The sequence below is a fragment of the Marmota flaviventris genome, chromosome 2 (assembly GCF_047511675.1).
Source record: "Marmota flaviventris isolate mMarFla1 chromosome 2, mMarFla1.hap1, whole genome shotgun sequence".
NCBI lineage: Eukaryota > Metazoa > Chordata > Mammalia > Rodentia > Sciuridae > Marmota > Marmota flaviventris.
Window position 1 is genome coordinate 115,172,135 of NC_092499.1, and position 7,879 is coordinate 115,180,013.

General features: G+C 46.0%; 1 pseudogene; it reads right to left on the bottom strand.

The window, feature by feature from the left end:
- Nucleotides 1-1,385: 1,385 nt before the first annotated feature.
- Nucleotides 1,386-6,405, bottom strand: LOC114082119 (transcription factor AP-2 gamma pseudogene; annotated as a pseudogene).
- Nucleotides 6,406-7,879: the final 1,474 nt, after the last annotated feature.

The following is a 7,879-nucleotide window of genomic DNA, read 5'->3' on the forward strand; positions in this document are numbered from 1 at the left end:
TAATGCACGTTCACTATAGAGTTCAGCCCCACACGAATGAGATGCCAAGTTATTGGTTTCTGAACAGAGAGCTCCAATTAAATAGTGTTTTCCCAACCAAGAACAAAGCCCTGAATTCTCTTAATTCTTCATATCCTGTGTACAGATGAATAAAATCTAAAGACATCTTATAGATCACCCCACCACCATTAAAAGTTGATAATAAAGTCAAAACCCCTTTCTCAAAAAGTCGCCAAGTGCATCAGTATTTTCAGACCCCATTAAATTATGCATAAATAAAATCTGTACACTCAACACACTGTTTCTCAAAATACAAAGCCTCCAGGGGGACTTGGGAGTGGCAGGTGGCAGCAAATGCTTCATGTCCACCCTTTTCAAGTTTACTCAAAAAAATCAAGATCTGAAATGAATGTGCAAATAAAGCTTCAGTACCTTACCTGTCATTTCAAAGAGTCGCCCATGTGAAGAGTTAATTTTCATAAGGTAAAAAAAGAGACAGAGACAAGAAAAGACAAATGAAATTGTCAGCAGGCATTGTTTCTATAAGTTTCCTACAACCAGAAGGCCCCTCTGAGCACGGGGTTTGCACCCACCCACCACCTGCTAACTAGCTGCTGTGCATGTGGTACTTTCGCCTCCTCTTGGAGGGCACAATCGCTGAGGAAGGTAGATAAAGACTGATCTCTCTCTCTCTCTCTCTCTCTCTTTTTTATTTTATTTTTTTGAATACTGGGGATTGAACTCAGAGGCCCTTGACCATAAGCCACACCCCCAGCCCTATCTTGTATTTTATTTAGAGGCAGGGTCTCACTGAGCTGCTTAATATCTCCCTGTTGCTGAGGCTGGCTTTGAACTCGTGATCTTCCTGCGTCAGCCTCCCAAGCTGCTGGGATCACAGGCGTGCACTCCTGCACCTGGCTGATAAAGACTGATTTTTGAAAAAAAAAAAAAAAAAATTAGTGGTCATAAAACCCAGCTGTATTTTAACACTGAATAAAATAAGTGATTGTTGATCTGAATCACATCAATCCAACGTTTCAGCAGCTGGGCACATGGATTCGTGTCAGCCGGGGGAACTTAATGAAAAAGTTCTAAAACTCCTAGTACCACTTTCAGAGGAAGGAGGGATGGGATTCCAAAAATAAATGCTCAATAAGAAACAAAAGCCAGTACTTGTCACCTTGGAATCGTGCCCAAACTCAGACATCCAAGGCTGGAGAAGCCCAGGGATCCAGGAGGGAGGTCAAGGTCGTGCAAGCCTGGGGAGTCAGAGGTCTTTGTGGATAGGTGGGTAAGGGAGGTTGGAAGCTCTTCCCCCAGCAGGAGCCCTTCCAGTCTGTCCTGGGGACGAAGGATTCCTGGTCCTTTCCCTTCCTGCCCTCTGTTCACCCCATCTTACTTCCCGTGCTTCTCATTTTCTCCAGGGTCTTATTAGAATCTGCTGGACTCTGGTCTCCAGGTTCATGTTGGATTTGTCTATGACAATCAGGGCTTCTTTGATAGAGTTCTGCACCACAGACACAGTGTCGCAGATGGCCTGGCTGCCAAACCCGTGGGTAATCAGGCTGAAATGAGACAAGCAGTTCTGTATGTTCATTTCCAAGACTGGGAGGGCCTGTTGCTCCGGTTGGGTGTTTGGTCTTGACTGAGGAGGTCTGTGAATTCTTGGCACCCTTGCCTAGGGAGCAGCTTCGCCTTCCACTAAGAATGTCAGGAGGGTCACAGGAGTGGCTTCCCGTCTCCCAGTCTCCCAGACAGAAGATTCAGCCCAATCTTGTCCAACTTCTCCCACAATGATCAGCTTCCATTTTTGGACCTGGCTCTTCTGACAACACTTCCCAGCAACGAGGCATTTAAGCATTCAGGTGGTGACAATTGCCTTTGCACTTCAGCCACTGTCACTTTATATTTGGACGTGGAGCTGAGGAGGGACAGTCTTCTGGGAACCGAGCCGAAGACCTCGCTGAGATTCATCATGGCTCCCACCAGCTCCTTCTGACAGGGGAGCCTCAGGGGGCTCTTAGTCATGGAAATGGGACCTTTGCGGATTACAGTCTGATCAGGCACAAGCAGGTGTTGGTTATTGACATTCTGTACCTCTTCCATCTGGTGGGCCATGTGGTGGAGACCAAAGTTCTTGGCCAGGCCTTCGGCATCCAGGGCATGCACCTGGGGCAGGAGCAGGTCCCAGCCGTGGTAGGCACCCCTGTGGGCACCCACGACACCTCCAGCCCAGAGAGGTGGGAAGGCCGGGCCCCCTCCTGGCTCTGGGGGCCAGGTCAGGCCTTCTTCAATGTCACCTTCCTAATTCTCCCTAGAGTTTTGACTATTTCTTGACAAAACTACTCAGGATAAATATCCGTATTCCTCAGAACTGAATGCCACGGAGGACTGAGGTTCAGGGGTTCACTAATGCATCGGTGACCTTTCCTGTCCACTGCACCTGCCTTGCAGGGAGGCAGACAGCAGCTGTCTGGGGTCCTCTCCTTCCCTTGGCTCCCGTAGGGGTGCGTTGCCATGAGCACGGCCTTGCGTGGGTCAGAACCTCTCCCGTGCTTACTCCGGCACCAGCAGAGTCCAGGTGGGCAAGGCAGCAGTTGTCATGGAAATGCCTCTGTCTTCTCACTGAAGTGACAACGAAGACAACAATGTTGAGAAAAAACAACACCCTCCCCCAGCATCTCAAAAAACTTGAGAGAAAAGATATTGCCCTAACCTGATTTTGAAGACCTATCTTAATATAGGAATCAGACAAAGAGATTCTCTGTCAATAATATCTTTTTATACACTTTCCTGGAACTTCTGGCCAATGCAAAATTTTGTGAAGTCGAGGGGGGAAAAAAAAAGCACCTTAACTGTTGAAAGTAAGAGAGAACTGTTCTTGGTTTTAGGTAATGGAATCACAAATATAGAAAAGGAGAAGAATCAACAGAAAAACTTTTGGGATCTGTAATGGGGCTTGTAAAGTGGTCCTAAAAGTCACAGGGTGCTGTATGGTTCTGACTCAGTACAGGGTGGTACTAAAAAGAAACCTAAGTTTGACTCCAGAAAACTTGAAGAGTAATGCAGATGTTTATCGTAAGCTTTCTTAAAGGGGTTGTCAAGTCCCACAGGTTTTATGTACCAAATTCTCCAGAAATTCTCTCTTGACACTTTCTCCTCTCTCTAAAGCTCCATACTCATGGCTGTGGCTAATCCGCTGCTGCATCTCTGTTCAGGGGGTTCCTTTGTGCCTGCCATCTGTGCTCCTACCTACCCATTGTCCTTCACCTTGTGGATCCCACTGCCCTGAGTCTGAGGAGGAACCCCAGTGATTCCTGGCTGTGCCCACACCCACCCAGAGAGAAGGACTGAGGTCCTGAAGAGCAGGGATCATCTTTACCCCTGATGGCCTTTTCTTGTGAATAATCACTTACTGGGCACATTGGTAGCCAATATATTCTCTGTCCTGATGCACAAGACAAATATAAAAAGCTGAGAATGTTCTTATGTACCCACACCAACCAGTTTGAAGATCAATGCAAGTGAAAAAATAATCTGCCTCTGGATAATTCTCAGTGAGAATCGTGTGGGACTTTCACAAAGAAAACCACAAAGTTGTTAGTTTTGTGTAAGAGAAGATTTGAATAAATGGACGGATAGAATGTGTTCTGGGTTTGGAAAAAGGAACAATGAAAGATGCTAGTTTTTCCTGAATTAATCTATCGATCTAGGGAAAAAAAGGTAATTAAGCTCTCAATGGAAACTTTTGGTAATTTGACCAAAACAGCTTTACATCATTATCTGGAAGAATAACAAGTTAAAAATAACTAAGAAATTTCTGCAAGAACAAGAAGACAGGATTTCCTTTAACATACGCTCAAATGTATTTTAAAGCCACAGCAACCGTACAGCGTGGCAGTGGCTCAAGACCCAGCCAGCAGCAATGGCATGTAGTACTGAGGACTCTGAAGCCAGTCTCACCAGGTACAAAAGCAATAAGAAACAAAAAGAAGCACCACAAATATCTGGGGAACGGTTGGATTAATAAATGCTATTGAGCACATTGACTCCTTGGGAGTCAATGTTTTAGAGCTTTGCCTCTTTCTTGAGTAAATTCCAGATAAATTAGAGCATTGAACAGGAAAAAAAATCCCATCATGATAGACAAAAACAGGTGGATAGCTAAATGATCTCAGAGTGAGTCATACCTACCTAAGCTTAAAAGCAATCGAAGAAATCACAAAGGAAATGTCAGTAGAATTGCTTACACAAAACTTCTAAACAAGTACTTGAAAAAAGAAAATACAAAATTAAAAAGGTAAATGACAAATTGGGAAAAATATTTGCAGCAGATATGGCAAAAGGTTAATACCCTTAATATATAAAGAGCTCTTGCAAAGCTTAAAGAAAAAGATTGATATCCCAGCTAAAAAATTGGCAAAAACATTAAAATAAGACATATAAATGAATATCATATGAGAAAATGTCTGATTTTTCTGTTAGCCCAAAGGAATGCAAAATAAAACAGTGACAAGATCCCATTTCACTTGTCCAATCCTTAAGATTGATGATGATGGTGGTGATGATGGTCTGTTAAGAGCTGTAGGATTCAATTCTATTTTAACCTCATAGTTAAAAGTCACAGTCATCTCATAGTGTGTCTGAGTTAGGGCTGGGCTCAGAAGGCCCTTGGGCCCGGCTACTGATCATGGACAGATGAATGGACCAATGGAAGGCTGAGTAACTATGTTGGCACTTGACAGCAGGGGTACTCATGCATTTTTTTTCCACTTCTGAATCCCCAGTTTGCAGAGTAGGGTCTGACATCTAGTGGGTACTCAGTACCTGTTGACTGAATGAAGAATGGAATGGTGACACAGGTTGACGGACAGGCTGCCTGCAAAACAGGCTGGTTGGCCAACTTGAGATGGTATCCCCAAGCTGGGGCTTGGAACTCTTGCTCTGGACAAGCCGGGGTGGTGAGTCCAGGAGGCTGAGCCTGGATCCATGCTGACTGTTTTACCTGCATTCTTTTATTCGAACCTCACTTTTATCATGGGAAGCTGTGGCTGGGGTTGTGGCTTAGTGGTAGAGAGCTTGCCTAAGCAAGCACATGGCCCTGGGTTCCATTCGTGGCACCACAAAACAAAAAAACAAAACGAAAAAAAAAAAATCAAAATCCTGGGAAGCTAAGATCATCCTCATTCTAAAAGCAATGACTTCAGGTGAGGGGAAGAATTTGCCCCAAGATGACACATCTTTTAAGTAGAGGAGCCAGGATTTGAAACAGCGTTTGATTCCTAAGCCCTTGACCTTGAAGCTATATTCTCACAGTGTTTCTCTCCCTAAACTTCTCTCTGTAGTATAAAGAATCCACTTTTGCTGTGTGTGCATCTTGGGAGGAGTCAGGCTTTGCCCCTAAATCATAGCTGGGATATGAATGTTGTGCTGGGAATGGGCCATTGGCATGGTGACGGATCCCCACCGTCCATCATGTCCCTGCCGCACCCTGACATGCAGTGCTGGAGTGTAATCAGAGTGATGGTGTTCTGATCTATGAGGGGTGTTCATCATCCCAGGGCTGGTACCTTGACAGATTACCTTAGCTTGCTGTCAGGGGGACGGCCCCTTAATGTATTTCTGTAATTCATCACCCACTGCCGGTAGCCAGGGAGCTAAGAGCACTTTCTGGGAGTCTCCCTGAGTTCTCTGTCTCTTAAAAATTCACGCCTGGAAGTTGGTGAGTGCCTGGAGAGAGACCCTGAGAGAGGAAGGCAGAGACAGAGAGACGAGGGAGTGGAGGGTAGGGAAGAAGAGAGAGGCAGGAAGAGAGACGAAAAGGAAGAGATTAGGAAAAAGGAAAGAGATAAGAAAACAGTGGGGAAAAGAGAGGAGAGGGAAGAGGTGGGGTGGAAGGAGGAGTAAAAAGATGGTAGACAGGGAAGAGAGGAGAGAGGGAAGGATCTGGGAGGCAGGAAGAAGGAGAAAGAATGGAGGCTCAGGCAAGAGACCGAGAACAGCACGGGGGAGTGGGCAGGCAACCTGCACAGCCCAGCTCTGGGGCCAGTGCAGATCATGGAGGCCTTATTCCCCAGGGGCTTCAGGGATATGGTGGAAGGTGGGGTTGCTGGAAGGGTGTGGGCCGGGGGTACAAACCCCTCTGTCTCTCCACAGAGGCAGTGGGCTCTGTGGTCAACTGAGTCCCCTCTCCTTCTGCGTTCCTGGTGACAGAGGCCGCTGGGGCGGGAAGGATCCTCCACGCTGCCTCACCAACCCCCAGCACTCCTCTGTCCTGCTGCTCATGGGACATTTTTACTCCGACAGCTCCACAGCACTCACCTGCCACCCTTTAGCCTTCTCCATGCGTTGAAGAACCTCATGGTCTCCACTGTCCCCAGCTACACAGTCATCTTGTCTCGTCATTCTCTCCAGGGGCCATATACAGGTCCCTCTGTTATGAGGAGCAGCTCATCCTCTTGGCTGCAGTCCTGATCTAGGTCCCCTAGAAAGCACAGGGGAGCCTGGAGGCTGGCCCAGCAAGCAGGTGGGTTCCTCTTGGAAGCTGGGGCTGGAGCACACCTGAGTTGTTTTGGTTGCTGTTCATGACTTTGGCCCTTGGTCCATGCGTGCTCTAAATGGGGTTTAAGGAAAAAGTATAACAGGAAAATAGCAAAATGAGTAGCCAGGAAGGTTCCAAAGAGACTATTTCAGAGGAAAAATGGAAGTCAGACAATTGGTGCAAGAATGAGCCTAGAAATGGAGGGTGTGAACCGCGGCACCACTTTCATGTGGTGCCTGGCACGTGCTCTGAACTGGTCACTGCTGCTGAAGGGCCCTGCTTGGCTCAGAGGGTCAAGGCTGAACCCCTGTAGTTGGCCTTCAGGGCCCTGGCCTCAACACTCTGTTCTTGTCCTCATTCTAATTGGTCCCTACACTGACCCCATTTATAGCAGCCAGATCCCCCTGCCTGCTACTCCTGGTGTTAGGGCATTTTTCTGTGGTGCTGTTCCCTGTTTCTCCCTACCTCAAGTCTGTCTTTTTGCCATCTCCTCTGTGAGCCTTCTCTGTCCTCTTGTTATTGCTGAATATGTCCCTCATTGATTTGACCACACACCTGTCCTGGGCCAACTTGTGTGTGCGCGTGTGAGTCTGATCTCACTAGCTGGACTCCAAGCTCTTTGAGGGTGGGAACCATGTCTTCTACTTCTCTGTAACCCAAACAGTGGGGATAGAATAGAGCCCTTCTTAATGAACAAAAAGTAAAGAAGTACATTCACAGTTCCCACATTTACGGGGTTCTGCATCCAAGGGTCCACCAACTGCAGATTGAAGGTATTCAGAAGAAATTGCATCACTACTGCACATGTACAGACTTGTTCCTTGTCCATATTCCCTAAATGGTGCAGTATAATAACTATTTAGTAGCAATTACATTGTATTAGGGATTTTAAGTCATCTGGAGATGATTTAAAGCATTCAGGAGGATATGCATAAATTTAATAGAAATATCTGACATTTTATGTACAATACTTGAGCATCCGCAGATTTTGGTATCCAAGGGGGCCAAGAGTGTCCTGAGACAAATCTTCCATAGATACCAAGGGACAACTATAGTTGTAAGAGTTAAAAGGAAAGAGACTGGGATAAACTGGGAAGTGGAGATGGGAAGGGTGAGGTACAGTGGCCCTGGCAGGCTACCGACCAATGGGACAACCCTGGACAAATCTTCATTGCTGATATAGTTCCCCCATATGAAAACTTAAGGAATTAGATGAGATCTATGACCTGTACTATGCTTTTTCTTAAATTAATATTTTAGTTTAAATTAATATTTTTGTAAATTCCCATGCAATTTTAGGAAACGATATAAAGAGATCTTATAAACAATCTACCTAGT